An 18,095-nucleotide genomic window follows, 5' to 3' on the forward strand; every position below is an offset into this window, starting at 1 on the left:
AGACAGACTTATTTCTAGCTGTGAATGACTCTGTATCTGGTATTATAGTTTTTCTGAGTTTTATCAATATAGTTTACACTACCTAGCTAAGTAATGTATCTTACTGCATACAATTTGTGCAAATATTTTATATGGGTAGTTAATTTATTGTTTCTTTTATTTTAGGGAGGAAACGGAAACATAGTTTGGCCCAAGTAAATGTTAACAGAAGCTTCGATCTCACACCAAAAGCCAAATACATGTATATTGCAGTAAAGAAACTTAAAAGAAAATCAGAAAAAATATCAAAAAAATGCCTTGAACGGGAATACCTGAGACAAGGAAAGGAGAAGATGTTTCCAGGGTTTGTGATTGAGGGCCAGGAAATAATTCCAATTTTTGACCCCCCCTCACCTTTTGAAAGGAATGCGGAACAACTTATTGGTAAAGAACTTGGTATTTGAAGATGATGGTAAAAAAAATTGCAAAATGGGAACATATTTTGCAGTTCTATAACATAGATTATGCAAATGGAGATGAGTATTTAAAGATGTGTCCAAAATTGAGTGATGAACATGTCATACCAGACAAAATCAAGAAAATGCAAGTGAAATGTTGCACTCAAGTGTTCAGCCAGAGTGTGTCATCGATAATGAGGAAACTTGCTCAGTGGTCAAGTGAGTGTGTATTTTAACATTCATTGACATTAGGCCTAATTCTGAACATATTTATGTTTGAACATTTAAAAACTATGTTATTTGTACCATTCCAGGGCAGATACCACTAAACTCCACCAAAGAAGGAGGTATCAGTTTTGATAGAAGCAGTACCTGCGCTAGCACTTCAGCACCTAATGTTGATCATATTCAAAATGGCAATTGTAAGTATTTGATAAATTTCATTTTTATTTTTATGTGTACATAATAACATTTGAAGCTTCAACAGTAACATTAGGGCAGGGAGTACAGTTAAGACTGGAAATATTATAGAATCAGGTATGTCGTGACTTACAATTGCATTTAAGCAAATTTTTCGTGCTGTTTTCCATAAATTAAAGAGGATGTTGTGACAATTTTTGATAAAAAAAAACCTGTAAACTGGTAAGTAAGTATGTAGTGGGGGAAATGAATGAACTAGGGTGGGTGAACAATAGGCAGCATGGTTTCAGGGGAGGTTTCTTAAGTGAAACACAGATGACAGGGTTGTTAGAGGATTTGGTGGAGGGAAGCAAGTGGATGGTATATTCATAGACTTCAAAAGAAGCTGAGGGAGAAGGTAGAGATGTCTGTAGAGGACGAGAGGGTGGTAAATTGGACAGGAAACTTTCTAAGGGGCAAGTGGCAGAGTAGGAAAGATCTGAAGAGGGGGAAGTGACTTCAGGGGTTCCACAAGGGAGTGTGCTAGGGCCTCTGTTGTTTATAATAATGATGAATGATATCGGGGAGGGGATGAAAGCCAGGATGAGGATGATTGTGTAATGTATGCGGTGGTGGGGGAAGGGGTAAATTTACAGGAAGACTTGAACAGACTAGAACAGTAGACAAAGGAAAATGGAATATCGCTAAATGTTAGGAAGACAATAGTGGTTAGGTTTACGAGGAAGAAGAGGGTAATGTGGGATGTATGTAAATGGAAGGGGCAGGAGATTAAGGAGGCTGAAGAGTACAACTACTTGGGGGTGACCTGTTACAGCAGGTTCAGCGGGAGGACCCTAAAGGGAACAGGGAGAAGGCATACTCCACTCGTCAGGCCGGGACCCTTACCTAGTGACTGAGGTGAGGGAGCTGGAGAAGGTGCAGCGAGGTGGGTGACTGGCAGGTGGAGAAGGGAAACACATGGTCCATCACAAATGATAAAGGAGCTAGGGTGGGAGACATTACAAGGGAGGAGAAGGGTGGGTGGGGACAGCTGAGGTCTAGATGCTGGGGATCATGCGTGGAAGCTACAGAGAGGGGTCAGGGAGGGAGTGGAATGCGCTGGACGAGGGGATGCTGAACGTGAGACAGGCGAGGGAATATAGGAGAAAGCTCAACCGGGAGGGGGAGAAGTAAGTGAAAGAGGAGGACTTTTTGCCACCGGGCCCAAGCCCAGTTGCAAGAGAGAGAATGCTAATCTAATCTAACTTTGTGTCTGTTTTAAGTAACTTGCACTTGTCTTTTTGAATATTAAACTTTATGTCAAAGTTTTTATTATGTGTTGCCACAGAGCTTCTCGGTTCATATCTCTCATTTAATTGAAAATAAGTTTGCAAACCAGTTAAAATGACAAATCTCGTAAAAACAAATAATATTATTGTAATTTAAAAAGTATAGGCCTACAATATGTTCTTATTTTGTTTGATTAAGTGTATTCAGAGTTTAAATTTAATTGTTATATTTAACGGTGACTGAAGAAAGACTAGACCCAAGTGCATAAGATACTGCAGACCTCCTATTATTTATGGACCAGCTATTTGATAGTGTAAATGGAAGTACTGGAGTTCCAGTGAAGGGGAAAATGTTGAGTTGTGCTGTAACAAGGAAGTCCAATCATTTTGAATTTTGGAATAAGGCTCTCAGAATTTTGAAAACCATGAAGTTTCAGTGTAAAAAAACTGGAGCAACAAACATTCCACCAAGCTTGAAAAATTGGATTCTGACTTTGGAGAATATTTAGTTGCTGTCAGAGAGATTACTTGCTGCTGGTTTCAAATATGTTTGCCTAAGAAATACGAATCAAGACCCACTTGAGCATTTTTTTGGCTGTATTAGAAGTCATGGTACACGTAACATAAGCCCAACAAGTACAGCATTCCGGTCTGCATTTAAGTCACTCATTATTACAAATTTATTATCATCACACTATGTTAATTCAAACTGCGAAGAAGATGATACAGATGGGGCTATAGACACACTTAGAAGTTTTGTTTTGGAAGGGAATCCTGTTAGTTCAGAATCAGAAGTAGAAACATCAGGTTTCCACACAGAAGAAGATGAACCTCTTGCTTTGCCCCTGGATCTGAAAATGCTTTCATCAGTGACCACAAAGGAATTCATTCCATCAAAATCACTCATCAAAGAAGCTACCACCACATATGTAAATGGCTACTTAGCAAAGAAAGTATTCGCTGTTACAAAGTCATGTGAGACATGCAAAAGGAACTTAGTATCAGAACACATATTGCCTGGTCATGAGTATATTGTTGCCAGACGATACTCTGCAAAAGCATTGTGCCTTCCTAACACATCATAAAGTAACATGTGTAAGCATATTTTCTTTATTATACAGAGTAAATTGCCTTGTCACTGCCATGAATATAATTTAAGTTCAATTCATCAAAATAATATATTACAAGAAGTTGACTTCTCTTATTTGCAATGTACTGATCATGATATACAAATGCTAACTTTTAAATTAATAATCAGACTGATGATTCATGCTTGGACAAAATCTGTTAACAGTATTCTTACTGGAAAACGGTTCTTGCGGTCAGTTGTTACAGATGAAATAAAAGTTCAAGCACTGAAATACTTCAAAAGGCACCGAAAGAATACAAAATAGGCTAGTTGATGAATTTCTCATGATGTAGAGCATAATAGCCCAACCCCTTGGCTGAGTTGTTAGTGTTCCTGACTGTTTGCCCAAAATCTGTGTTGGATTCATTAGTAAAAAATTTCCTCCCTTGGTTGAGTAGTGTGTTTTGTGCTATCCCTTTTCATGCTGCAGAGGGCGATGGAAAATCACTGCAGAATTATCCTGCCTAGTACAACTCCTTCGAGAACCCCTGCCCCAAACCATTCATCATCAGATCACAGTGGAAGTGCAGGTTCATTGACTCAGGTATGTGTGCACAATAAGGTCAGTAATCATATAGTACTGTCAAATATAGATTTGTGAATAAGTTGTATTATGAAGTACGGTACTTACTTGTTTCTGTTGCAGTACTACTATAATATTTTTACAAGGTGAAATAGACTTGTTTTGTAAATGTGACACATACTTGCCTTTAAACTGTACTTTCTGTGCTACACAATTCTTTTGGGATGAACATTTGCAATGAAAGTAGGCACTGCATCTTCATAAAGACATGGATCTATATTTTTTTTATAACATGTTCAACTCTGTGTGTATAGTTTTGTGAATATGTATTACAGTTAAATTTTTCTTTACTTACTACTTTCTGTGTTGTGATAGTACCATAATATTTTTATAGAGTGAACTAGCTTGGTTAGTTTTATTAATGTGTCATATGCATGCCATTTAGTTTCTGTGCCTACACATTTGTTTTGGGATAAATGCTTCATTAAGATATGTATGTATAATAAGCATTCTACTCTCACAGTTTGCACTTTTCTCCACACTTTTTTCATTACATGTGATGTATGATTCCATTTAGCAGTGCTTTATTTGTTACATTTGGCATATGTGTATATTTCTGTCACAAATTGAACCACCCCCTATTGTTTAAGTTTTGCTAATTTTCTCCATAAAAGTGCTTTATAATTTATTGTTTATATCAATTCAATATTTATATTTTATATGGTGGTAATGTTGATTATTTTTGGTGTTTTATTTAATAACTCATAATTCTTTAAGTACGCTGATTTCAATTTTGTAATGCGAGAACCAGATTTACACATAATCAGAGAGTAAAACCTTAATTATCATCATTCTCATTTATATAAATTTCATCAGCCAAAATTTAACAGTGTGTATTATAAGTGCAACCCCTCAACCCAAAATATGTCTCTCACACGGCTTGATTGTAATTGGACAGCCCTGTTTGAGGACCTAAAATAACTACCAATAGCGGCCGGGAGTCCATAGCCGACGGACGTGTGCGCGCGCGCTCCTCGTTTACCGTCGGTTATCTCGATCTATTTTGGTTTAACATCGTCTGTTGGTGTTAAATATTAATTCGTCCAGCTTAGATCAACCTGATTTCCGGGGTTTTTTGCCCCAATATGAACCTCTCTCTTTAAAATCAGTGTAGGTCGTCAACACGGAAATGTTTAGATCGCCGACCAAGAAATCTGGTTCCAGTTCTAGTGCAACTCAGGAACTACCCATGTTGGAGATAACCAAGCTGGAAATAATGAAGCCAGATGCTCTTAAACTCGATGATTTAATTAAAAAGATTGAACTGCTTTGCAATAAAGTTGATGTTCTTCAAAATGAAAACGCTCAACTTAAGTGTCTGCTTATCGACTCCCGTGATTAAACAAGAACTCATCTCAATAAAAGAAAGTTTGTTTGTAATAAATAAAAGTGAGATATCTTATAGTCAGGCTTTAATGAAGTCTTCGAGCGACAAAAAAACTGAACGTGTAGCAGCACAGAGCGTCTCAGGTAACGGGTGTCCGTCCAGTGACCTACTTCCGACGCAGCAAGAAAAAAGTGATGTCACCAAAAACAACCACACCAACCAACATGCTGACTCTGACGGCTTCACCGTTGTGCAAAATGCACGAAAATCCAAAATGAAGGCGAATACAGAATCCAAGCGTGAGCCGGAGAGAAAGAAAACACCGATGCAAGTGGGTATAAGGAATATTCCCACCCTTAAAACGGTCGCCAAGCCTGTTCCGAGAAGAACAAAAGTACTGTTTGTTACTCGTTTTGATCCTTCTGTTCAAGCAAACGAGATAGTTGACTACATAACTAATGAACTCAATCTTTTACATGTTAAGGTAGTGAAACTTAGAACCAAATTCGATTCTTACGCTTCGTTTCACATAGTAGTACTTGAAGAAGATTTTAATAGAATAAATAACATAGTATTCTGGCCGAGTGGGTGCTTAGTTAGTCCCTTCTACGGTAAACTCCACCCGGAACAAATTGCTACCAGTGACTCTACTTCGAATAATTCCGTCAGCACTGATAAGACCGTCATCCCCATGAAGCCCTTATCAGCTGGTGTCACTGCAACGAACCTGTCTCCGGTGCCACGAGGAGCACCGTAATTTGTTTTCGTGCATCCTATTTCAAAGGAATTGGAATTTTTTTATCAAAACATCCGTGGTCTAAGAACTAAATCAAAAGAATTCTATGAAAACATTATTATCTCTAATTATGATTTTATCTGTCTAACTGAAACCTGGTTCAACGAACTTAGCATTAATTCCCACTACTTCACAGACCAATACTCAATACTCAATCTACAGAAATGATAGAGACGCCTTGCTGACTTCTAAAGATCGTGGTGGCGGTGTTTTGATAGCAGTCAATAAGTTTAAATTCACTTCTATTAGGCCTATTTTTCACCTGGACTACCCCGGAATTGAATCTGTTTGGTTAAAAGTTAAAATGTCTCAGAATAAATCCTCTATAATTGGCAATATATATTTACCACCCCAAACATCACCAAATATTTATTCATCTTATTTTGAGACGTTAGAAGATAAACTGGCTGCTTATCAAGATGAGTTAGTGCTACTTGGTGATTTTAACATCCCAGGTGTTGATTGGACCAATAATCTAACTACCAACATCGTGCACACGCACATCAAGACTAAAGCACAATATTTTATAAACTGTATATATAGTCTTGGTCTATTTCAGTATAATACAATCCTATCATCCAAAAACCTCTTAGATCTTTGTTTTACAAACATCTCGCAATGTTCAGTATCTCATGCGGATGAAGCACTTGTCACTGAAGACCCATATCATCCTGCCTTAATTATAAAAATAATATCTGACAGCATTCCTTATGTGGTCAGTTCTACTAGAGTCTCTAGGTCCTATATAAATGGTGACTATCTTGGTCTTTACAATGCTGTTAAAAACTATGATTGGTCAAATTTCTATGAATCTACTGATGTTAACTATCTTGTTGATCAATTAACTACTTGTATATGTCACAATATTAATGAATTCATCCCCGTTTTCATTAGCAAACCATCTAAATACCCTGTTTGGTTTTCAAAAGACTTAATTCAAGCTTTAAAATCCAAGAAACATTTTCACAAACTTTACAGAAGAAACAAAAATATGTACTATACTAAATTTTCATTCTTTCGAAAACAAACCAAATATCTTATCAAGCGTGATAAAATAAATTGGACCAGAACCACTAACAATAATATCAAGAACAACTCTAAAAAGTTTTGGCGCTATGTCAAATGAATAAAAAACGGTTATCATGAACAGCATTCGTTAAAAGTTAATGATCTTGTATCTAGTGATCCAGTGGTGTTGACTAATGTATTTGCTGAATACTTTTCAAGTGTTTATGTGTCCTCTAATGTCAATTACCAAGTTCCCACCTTAAATTCATTCCTTGATACAATATCTGTTCCCTCTGTTTCTGACAGCCTTGTGCTTTGGGGCATAAGGGCTCTAAAACCCTCAATGTCTACAGGACCCGACGGGATTCCTTATTTTATTCTGAAAGGCTGTTCAAATATATTAGTACCCCTATTAAAACATTTATTTAATACTAGTTTAAGAACCCAAGTTTTTCCAAATAAATGGAAAATTGCAAAGGTTATTCCAATTCATAAAAACGGTAGCAAATTAAATGTGGTTAACTATAGACCAATATCACTATTAAATGGTCTCTCTAAAATTTTTGAAAAAATAGTTTTTAAAATCACTAATTTCCAACTAAAAAATTGTTTATCTAGTAATCAACATGGCTTTAGATCAGGAATGACCACAGCCACCAATCTAATTACTTTCCTCAATCCTATTGTTAATGAAGTCATTAGCAGGGGTCAGGTAGATGCCTGCTATTTTGATCTTGCTAAAGCTTTTGATACTGTAAACCATTCATTACTATTAGGCAAGATACATAATTTCGGTCTTAGTGACAATTATATTAATTGGTTTTCTAGCTACCTTAAAAATCGAACTTTTTTTGTATCTATCAACAACTCCAATTCTTCAAATTTTATAGCTAGTTCTGGAGTTCTGGAGTTCCTCAAGGTGGTACCTTGTCTCCTTTACTTTTTAACATATTTATTGATGACATTACTCAAATTCTGAATCATTCTTCTGGCACTCTATTCGCAGATGATCTAAAAATAAGTAGAAAAATTTTCTCTTTTAATGACTGTTTATTATTACAAAATGACATTAATGAAATTAATAACTGGTGTAAAGCCAATCTTGTGACCCTCAACAAAGGCAAAACAAAAATAATATCCTTTACCAGAAAATACCTTCCTATCAAATACGATTATAAATTGGGCAACACCTTAATTCAGAAATCCTCTTCTCTCAAAGATTTAGGTATCATTCTAGATTCTAAATTGTTCTTTCACCAACATGTTCAACATTTAATTTCTAGTTCCCGAAGTACATTAGCTTTAATTAAATATGTCACATGTTATGCTAGCAAAACTGATTCTATCCTCTCACTTTATTTAGCATTAATTAGGTCAAAACTAGAATACTGCTCAGTAATTTGGAACAACATCAATATGTGCGAAAATATGAAAATTGAAAATATTCAGAATAAATTAATAAATATTAATATTCAAAAACAACTTCCTCTACCCAATCTGATATCTCTCTCAAGTCGAAGAGAATTACTTGACTTTATTTTTATTAAAAAATGTTATACTAACAAATTAAACTGTAAATATATACTTGACAACACCGGTTTAAGAGTACCTCCTTTTAACAGTCGTTTAACTTCCACTTTATGTACAGTTAACAGAAATAATGAATGATATTATCTTTAGGCTAATAACCAATTTTAATAAATTTGATAAAGACTTTAATTATTTTCCTTAGTTCCTAATGATCATATGTGTTTTAGTTCTGTATTGTCTAAATTGAAACGTTTGATTTTTGTTTTATTGTCTTTCGTTACGTGTTTTGTTTTTATATGTATTATATTGTATTGTTTTGTGTTTTTCATTTATGTTTATTATTGTGAGTGTATATGTATCTAATTGTGTGCCAACCATTAAAGGCTTTGTCCTGTTGGTTGGCATGTTACAATTACAAATTAATTAATTAAAACTTTGTACGTAGAGCACCCCTCAACCGTAATTCCCACAAACGGAACTCCCGATATCCGGAACTAATTTTCCAAAAAAAAATAAAACATTACAAAACATCTCCAAAACATTTCCGCACTGGAACGAGGCGTTTTTGCCTGACTGTACATGTAGGCGCGCGCGCGCACGTCTGTCAGAGAGCTAATTATAGCCAGTCTTTCCCGCGCATTGCGTAAATACACCGCTGGTTTTCGCGTCGGACTTTCGATTGTCGGGGCAAGTGCAGAATCGACCTGAAAGCAATATGGCGGCCAGCCAATATTCTTTTAATCGGAATTCACCAACAGAATCTCTCCCTGACACTGCGACTGGACTATATGAACGGTATTGCCCAGCAAAGGGCATTCTTGTTGATGACTCGTCGGTGTTTTCGCAACATGGCGAGTATTACTACGTCGGTACGGATGGTGACCATAACATCATGCTCAGAGTGCATCTGCGCAGAATACTATCAGAACCTGAACCTGACCACCCGTTCATTATTTGCGACCTACGCGAATTCCACCCAATCCAATTCGACGATGATGACCTGCCAGAGATAATTTGCGAACAGGAGTTCGTCAACTACCGCCGGGCGTACTATGCCACCCTGCGGCAGTCAGGGATGTGCGACGCTTCTCCTCCCCGTGGGGGGCTCCAATCAAATGCCTTGGCACCTCGAGCGCCCACGGGTGATGGCGGCGATTGGCGTACTGTCCCGGGTGGGGACCGCCACAAACGCAACTCATCGCATCTGAACACCAGCCCCACCGCAGCGCCGTTTGCAAAAACGAACCGCTATGCCGTTCTCTCTGTGGAGGGCATGGACAGCCCACCACCACCAGCGGGGCAGGACATGCACGCTAGTCCCGTGGTGGCCCCCGGGCCCCCACCGCCTCAACAGTGCTCGCCTCCACCACGGCAGGGCTCCCCGAACCCGCCTCCTGCTCCGGCGGCGCCGCGGCCCCAGCAGGCGCCCATTCCCCCACCGGGGACCACTCCTAAGTTCCCCATGCCTCCAGTGTTTGTGAAGACAGGACTAAACCAGGGATTCATGCAGTACAAACCTGCGCTGTCTCAGATACTAACCAACAATTACGCTATCAGCGCATCTAATTTCAATGTGAAGATTCGAACGGAGACACGAGAGGACCAGGAGTCTCTCCTCACCTTCTTACGCGAAAAGCATTTTGAATGCTACACCCACCCCCGGGCTGACCAGAAGAACTCAAGATTTGTCGTCCGGGGGCTGGGGACAGATTATGACACCACAGAGTTGCGCGCGCAGATCTGCGCCCTTGGCCTACCCGTCGACTCGGTGAAACGGATGGACCGACGTACGCCAGCGGGGGAGATTGTGAAGGTGCCGCTATACCTTGTGTCGCTGCAGGGCGTGGTCCCTTTGGCGCCCTTCCTGGGGGTGCGCCATCTGGACCACATGGAGGTCCGTCTCGAGGCGTACCGGGGACAGCGAGAGCTACAGCGCTGTGTGCGGTGCCAGCGCTGGAAACACTCAAGCTACTTCTGCGACATGAAGCCCCGGTGCGTGAGGTGCCCGGGGGATCACCCGTCAACCGCCTGCACCAAGCCCGACGGGGACCCACCGACCTGTGTCAACTGTGCTGACCACAGACTCACAGACACCGCGCACCTCGCAGCCTCCAGGGATTGCCCAGTCCGGCTGGCTCTGTTGCAGCCCAGGCAACCGCCCCCCGCCAATTCTTTTGCTGCTGCACTAAAGACATTCACCGCACAATCGCCTTCAGCACCGCCACAACTTGTTCCACATCCGCTCACTACTCAACCACCCTCTCGCGGCACCCGCGCAGCCCTCAACTTTCTGCCCCGCCAGACCCGCACTAGACAACCTCCACCTAATTCACAACAACCTAATGCGGAACCCAACTTTTTTGCGAATTCACAAAACTTATTAAGCTTGTCAAGGAACTAAATTTATTGAAATGGGTTCCGTTTTTCTTGGATGCCGTCAGACAATTCAAATCAGCGCAGAGCAATGACGAGAAGTGCACAGTGGTCTTCTCCATTCTCACTGCACTAGCTAATGCCCTCCCTTGATTTCACTGTCTGGAATAGCAACTGTGTTACTAACAAAACTGCCGAGTTCAATCATTTCATTTCACCCCACAAGCCGGACCTGGTCTTCTTGGCGGAAACCTGGCTCAGGGCTGGTGCCTCGTTCACGGTACCAGGTAATGTGACGCATCGCGCCGACCGGCTGGATGGTGCACAGGGGGGTGTGGCGCTTCTTGTGCGTCAGACACTGTCGCATCACCGGCGGCAACTGCCCGAATTACGCCATGTGGAAGCGGTGGCAGTTCGACTGCACTCGAGACCCACGCCCTTCACTGCCGTGGCCCTCTACGTCCCGCCACCGACTCCATTCCCGGCGGAGGACCTCACCATCCTTCGCCGGCTCGACTCCCGAGTTGTCCTAGCAGGTGACTTCAACGCTAGGCACACCTCCTGGGGCTGCCTCCGGAATAACTTTCGAGGTGTTGCCCTCCGTAATTACCTAATGGTTACCCCACTCACTGTTCACTTTCCTGACACACCTACCACCCCCACTCTTGTACCGGCAGCCCCAGTGTTTTGGACCTGGTGATAAGCACTCGCTTACCAAAGGTCGGCCCCCTCTCTGTCAGCACCGCTCTGACATCTGACCACTGCCCTGTTATGGGCACTTTTGACACGACACTCACCGTTGCCCCCGCCACCCGCATCTTTAATTATAAATTAGCCGACTGGAAACAGTATCAACAGGCTATGGACCAGCAGCTCGATCTGCAACGCAAAGCCCGCACGAAGGGGGAACTTGAGCAACATGTTCTCCACTTCGCTGACACCATTGTCACTGCAGCCTCTCTGCACATCCCACTTGTCAAGCCCCACCCACTGGGCACTCCTTTCCCTGCTCATATCGCACAGCTCATTTCGTCACGCAACAGGGCCAGGTGCCGCTGGCAACGTTCTCGCCTCCGGCCTGACAGGGACGCCTACAATGTGCTGCTTCGCAGGTGCAGGGTGGTCGTTGCTGAATGGCTGTCGGCGTGCGAAGTCAGGCGGCTCCGTGCACTGTCCCTTGCGAGTGGCTCGGTGTGGCGCTTCGCGCGCGGTCTCCGATTCGCTCAGTCGGCGGTCCCGCCCCTTGTGGTGGACGGCGGCACGGCTGAGTCGCCGATTGATAGGGCCCAGTGCGTGGCGGACCACTTCGAGAGCTCATTCACCCCAGCACCCATTCCACCGCACTTATCTAAGCTGCCCACCCACTATCACCCGCCTCCCCCCCCGGTTGCTGGTGCCCTGGTGCTGGCAACGCCCCGACAGGTGAGGAAGGAGATTACCCGTGTGCGTCCCAATGCAGCACCTGGCCCCGATGGCATCACTCCTCGCCTGCTCCGTTCCATTTCACGCAAGGCCCTCGTCTACCTCACCAACATCATCAACTCCATTCACATTTCAGGGCACTTTCCACACTCATGGCGTGAGGCCACGGTAGTACCCATTTTTAAAGGTAAAGGTGCTGCCAACCTGCCGGCGTCGTACCGTCCCATCTCTCTGTTATCCGTGGTGTCCAAGGTAGCGGAGCGGATAGTCCTGGCCAGGTTGGGGGCGGAAGTAGCTCGCCTACAACCGCTCCCGGATTTCCAGTTCGGCTTTCGACGTCATCTCTCCACTCAGCACGCTCTCGCTCATGTCACCGACCGTATCACCTACAACTTCACCCAAAGGACTCATACCGGCATGGTGTTGCTAGACCTGAGTCGTGCATTCAATACCGTTCATCACCACGCCCTCCTCCTCAAGCTAGCCTTTTTGGGATTCAACCCTGCACTCCGTAGCATCCTTCATTCTTTCCTGGAAGCCCGTACATTTCATGTCCGGGTGGACGGGGCCATTTCATCCAGCCGTCTTATCACCGCAGGGGTCCCACAAGGGTCTACGCTCTCTCCCCTGTTATTTTCCTTGTATACGCACGACATTCCTTCGCCTCCCGAATGCACGATTGTCATGTACGCGGATGATACCGCGCTGATGGTAACCCATCATGATCCTCTCCAGATTAAAGCCAGGCTGACCGCGGCCGTCAACTCTGTTACAGCGTATTTTGTGCCCTGGGGCATACTCCCGAACCCGTCCAAAACCGAGGCCATCATCTTCACCAGACGCCGCCCCCGTCTACCCCCATCGCTGTTCGTGGGGGGCGCAGTGATTCAGTGGAGCGATTCAGTGAAATACCTTGGTGTGACACTGGATCGCACACTGCGCTTCTCCCCGCACTTCTCGTCTGCTACAGCCCAGGCCTACCGCGCATTTAACTCGCTCTCCTCCATTCTCCGCCCCTACAGCCCCCTGCCACATGCGGACAGAGTGCGCCTCTTCAAGGCGTTCATAGTCCCGATTTTGCTTTATTCCTCTGCAATCTTTGCCCACGTCCCCGATATCCGTTTCCGCCAACTTAACACATGTTTCAATAAACTACTCCGTGCAACACTCGGTAAATACAGACATGTCACATCCATACAGCTACATGCACTCGCAGACACCCCACCGCCCCGCTCTTTGGTCGTACAGTACGCAGACAAATTTTTCAGAAAGGCTGCACAACACCCGTCCACACTCGTACAGTCCATCGGACGACATGACATTCAACACCCTCACAAACTCATCACTGATTACCACCCCGGCAGGCCGCCGTGACTGGGCATGCTGGCTGCACCATACTGTGCGTAGCAGCAGCGATTCTGCACGGACGCCCGCCAAAGTGTCGTGCTGATTCTGTGGTGCTACCAGTGTCACCAAATGTTCGGACCTGTGTGCTTACCTGTTTACTTTCTTTCCTTGTACTTCTTCGGTAGTTTTTATATTCTTTTTTGTCGTGCGGGCTGATGTGTCCGCTTATGAGGTTTTATTTTCATTTTTATGATTTCTGTGCGCCGGACAGTGCCGTGCTACATCTTGGGCCTAAGCCCCAAACAATCCTAGAGGTTTTTTAAATTTTTTCCTCGATGTTTACAGCTGTATATGTAAATATTCCATTGTGTGTGATTTTTCTGTATGCTATGTCCTATACGCATGTTTGTATTACACAATCCATTGGCAAAAGAGCGCAAATTTGTGCTGGAGTGTCACTCTTGATGTATTATCAATGTATGTGAATTTGCAAATAAAGAGACTTATGAATTGTGAAAAAAAAAAAAACTCAGTAAACCGTAAACCAAAGTTGAACACAAAGAAAAGAAGATTGATTTCCACTGATGAATCGTCATCCGATTCTGAAATTGATGGTGAACTACGGCTAATACAAGAACTAAATAAAGGAGACCAATATGACACTACTCTCAGCCCTTTGTCCTCAGATGATGAAACTATATGTGTGACTAGCAGTCTGAAACGTGCAAAAATCTCAAAACCTTAAGCACCAGAGAGTTTCTCGAGGAGGTCTATAGAAATAAATTCAGACAAGTACTATGCAGTTGACTTTGTTTCCAAGTGGTATATTGGCAGAGTAATTTTCATTAATGGTGATGAAGTGGAATTGAAGTTTTTAGAACGCATTACAGATGGCATGTTTAGATGGCCCACACGTTTTGATATAGACAAAGTTAGTAAAAGTGCAATTTTCTGTGGACCTAGATTCAATTTTATTCATAAAAGTATGCAGAGGTAGACTTTATCATGCAAAAGATTGAAAAATTTAAAAAAAAATTCTTCCTCAAAGAATATAATATTTTTAATGCCTAAATGGTTTGGTTGCAAAAAACCTAATACGGCTCAGTCTCAGACCGAATATCATATTTCCTTTTCTTCTGGATCAATCATTTCATCAATGTTTTGTTATGACGTTGTCACAAACTATCGTCCATAAACCGACTTTACAGACAACCAATTTTTTTTTTGGGCAGACTTCATTGCAACCATTATGGCTGTTTACAAACAGGCGGTTAGGTCTAATTTTCGAGAAAAGATTTTGTGTATGTTAATATCAGTTGTCTTCAATCGTCTTCAGTGTCGCAATCTAGCGGCCAGTTTTCTGACTACGTGGACATCACAGAACGCGGCCGGCTTGTTTTACTAACTGTACTTGCTTGGGAAACATTGGAAAACTTCCGTCAGGATTTTTTTCCCGTAGGGGTTTTAGGGCCAAGTAATTTGGTTAAAAGGGACGTGAAATGTTTCCTCGTGGCTGTAATCCTGTGAAAGGCTGTTATGCTGACCGGCCATGCATCGTAGGAGTGAGGGTTAGGTGAGTGAAATGGTGTCTGGATGATGCCTCTGTCTTGGTCTTCCGCAACTTATGTTTCTTCGTAGTTAAGTTTAAATTCACTTTTGGTGTTGTAGTTTCTCTTAAAAAATTTTGAACAATGTTTTACTAAACTTTAATGAGGTCAGAATTAATGTTCTTTTTTTATTTTTAATTATAAAATCTGTAATTCGTTTGTAACACGATCCTTTTCTTACATGTTTATCATGACGTTATCGAACAAAACTGTATGATTATTAAAGTATTTTTCTTGCTACCGAATGTTCTTGATATTTTTAATACTGAAGTTGCAGAATAACTAAGGATGTTTGGAATCACTAGGTGGCATTGAAGCTTATAATAAGACTAAATTAAAAATTTTAAAATGTCTCCTTGACTGTTTATCATCACTAATTTTCAGTTCTAATGTTAGTGTGTAGAATAATATAATCTTCATAACTTCTGGTTTACTTTACAGCGACCAAGCGGTTTATTCCATTTATTAGTTAACTTTGTTTAGGAGTATTATCCCCTCCTGTTGAAAGGAAAGCTTGACTGTGTTTATTAATTTATTTGTATGTATTTATTTACTGCAGAGGACGTGGAAGGTTTCACCTTATTTGTTATATATCTTTATTTTCTGAATAAGTGTTCCGTGTTCAATTGTTTTTAGGGTTATCTTTTTTTTTCTCAGTATCCTGATTTTTCAGTTATTGACAAGGATAAACCTATTAAAATTATTCTAGTGCCGAGAAGCTCTATGGCTAGTTAAAGTTTTTATTTTATTATTTATCTGAGCTACACATTTAAAAAGAGAACCCCCCCCCCCCCCTGAAAGTGAGGCTTTACAATATTCATAAGGCCAATGCATGATACTACCTGCATGCAAATTTGTACACCTTAGAAATCATTTGTTTAGAAGCAGCAAGATATTAAACAATTTATTTATTTTTTATTTTATTTATTAATATTGTGAGATGACTACCAACAGCAGTGAGCCAGGGTGGTAGTCACCATACATAAAAACAAACAAACACAAAAAAATGACAATTAACAAATAAAAAACAAAATGAATTAAAACATTGACACATACAACAGACACACAATTTGAAGTTATACCTAGTGTGAATAATTGAAACATAAAGTAAAAGATAATACAAAAGGAAATATAATGCATTACAACACGATGGAATATACTACATGTAACTAAGGTAAGTACAGAACATATAATATTATGTAGATAAATACAGTTAGTATCCACAGTTTGATATCAAATTTTATATTAATATATATAGTATTAAATAATTTAGGGAAAAAACATAAGATCATAAAGATGATTTATCTTTGGATGCTGAAAAGATAATTTTTTTTTTTAACAAGTTTTTTCTCTCTGGTAGGTTGTAAGTGATTAACATACTTATTCAAATTGTTAACAAGTCTATATATAATATCATTTGTATTTAAGAGTGTGCACAAAAAAGGTGGGTTACGGCTATTAAATGAAGGAATTTTAATGCCAGTAACATCAAATATATGAGGACATATAAGATTACCACAATAACAATTGAAAACAAAAACGGCATCTACGATCTTTCTTCTAGTTGATAATGAACCGAGGAGGGAATTTAAATCTATGTTATTGATGGTATTTAATTTTTTGTTAATATAGTCAGATACTTTAGATTGAATCCTATCAAGCTTTTCAATGTCAGTGTTATTGATACTATTCCATATAATAGAACCATATTCAAGTTTTGATCGTATTAGAGCTGAATAGAGTTGGTATTTGAGGTGTTGAAGGTGATAAATTTAATTAGACCAAGTATTTTGTTATATACCTAGATAATGTTTTCAATATGAAGACGAAAAAATTGTTTTTGATGAAGTAAAATTCCTAGGTCTTTGACATGTTGAGATTTTATAATAGGTGAGATATCAAGTTTGTATTCATATCGCAACAGGTAGATTTTTCTAGAGAAGGTAATGATAGCAGTTTTTTCCATGTTTAGATTGACCAAATTATTTTTGCACCAATTAGTAATTTCTGTAGTATCACATTGTAGTAGATAGCTGTCATGATATGAAGTGATTTTTCTATATATCATTAAGTCACCACTTCATCAGCAAAAAGAGTGCCAACTGAGTTCTTTAATCCAGATATTATATCATCAATGTAAATATTGAAAAGTAAAGGAGATAGTGTGCCACCTTGAGGGATGCCAGAAGGAGTTGGGTGGAGATCTGAATTTATATTCTGCACTGAAACATAAAAGTTTCTGTTATTTAAATAGCTTGTTAACCATGATAAATATTTATCACTTAGCCCAATTTTGGAACATTTGCTTAGTAGTATTTGATGATTAACAGTGTCGAAAGCTTTAGCTAAATCAAAGTAACAAACATCTACTTGACCACGTGTGATGACTTCAGAATAAATGGGATTAAGAAAGGAGACTAAGTTTGTCATGGTTGTTATACCTGTTCTGAACCCATGCTGTGAATCGGACAATATATTATTTACATTAAACACTAAGTGTTTAAATATTACTTAATCAAATATTTTGGCAAATCCATTTAAAAGGGATAGGCCTGTAATTTTAAACAATAGAAGTTTTTCCCTTTTTGTGTACAGGAATAACCTTAGCAATTTTCCATTTGTCGGGGTAGACGCTGTTTACAATCCTGAAATTATATATTTGCTGTAAGCGAGGAGCAAGTATTAAGGAGCAAATTTGATAATAAAATTTGGTATATCAGGTCCTATGGACAATGTAGATTTGAAGGTTTTTATACTCCATAGGACTAGACTAATCGAGATATTAGACATAGGGATATTGTATGAACTACAAGGGGAAATATATTGGTTATTTATGTTTTTTGTAGTT

This window comes from Bacillus rossius, chromosome 5 (genome assembly GCF_032445375.1).
Source record: "Bacillus rossius redtenbacheri isolate Brsri chromosome 5, Brsri_v3, whole genome shotgun sequence".
Taxonomy (NCBI): Eukaryota; Metazoa; Arthropoda; class Insecta; order Phasmatodea; family Bacillidae; genus Bacillus; species Bacillus rossius.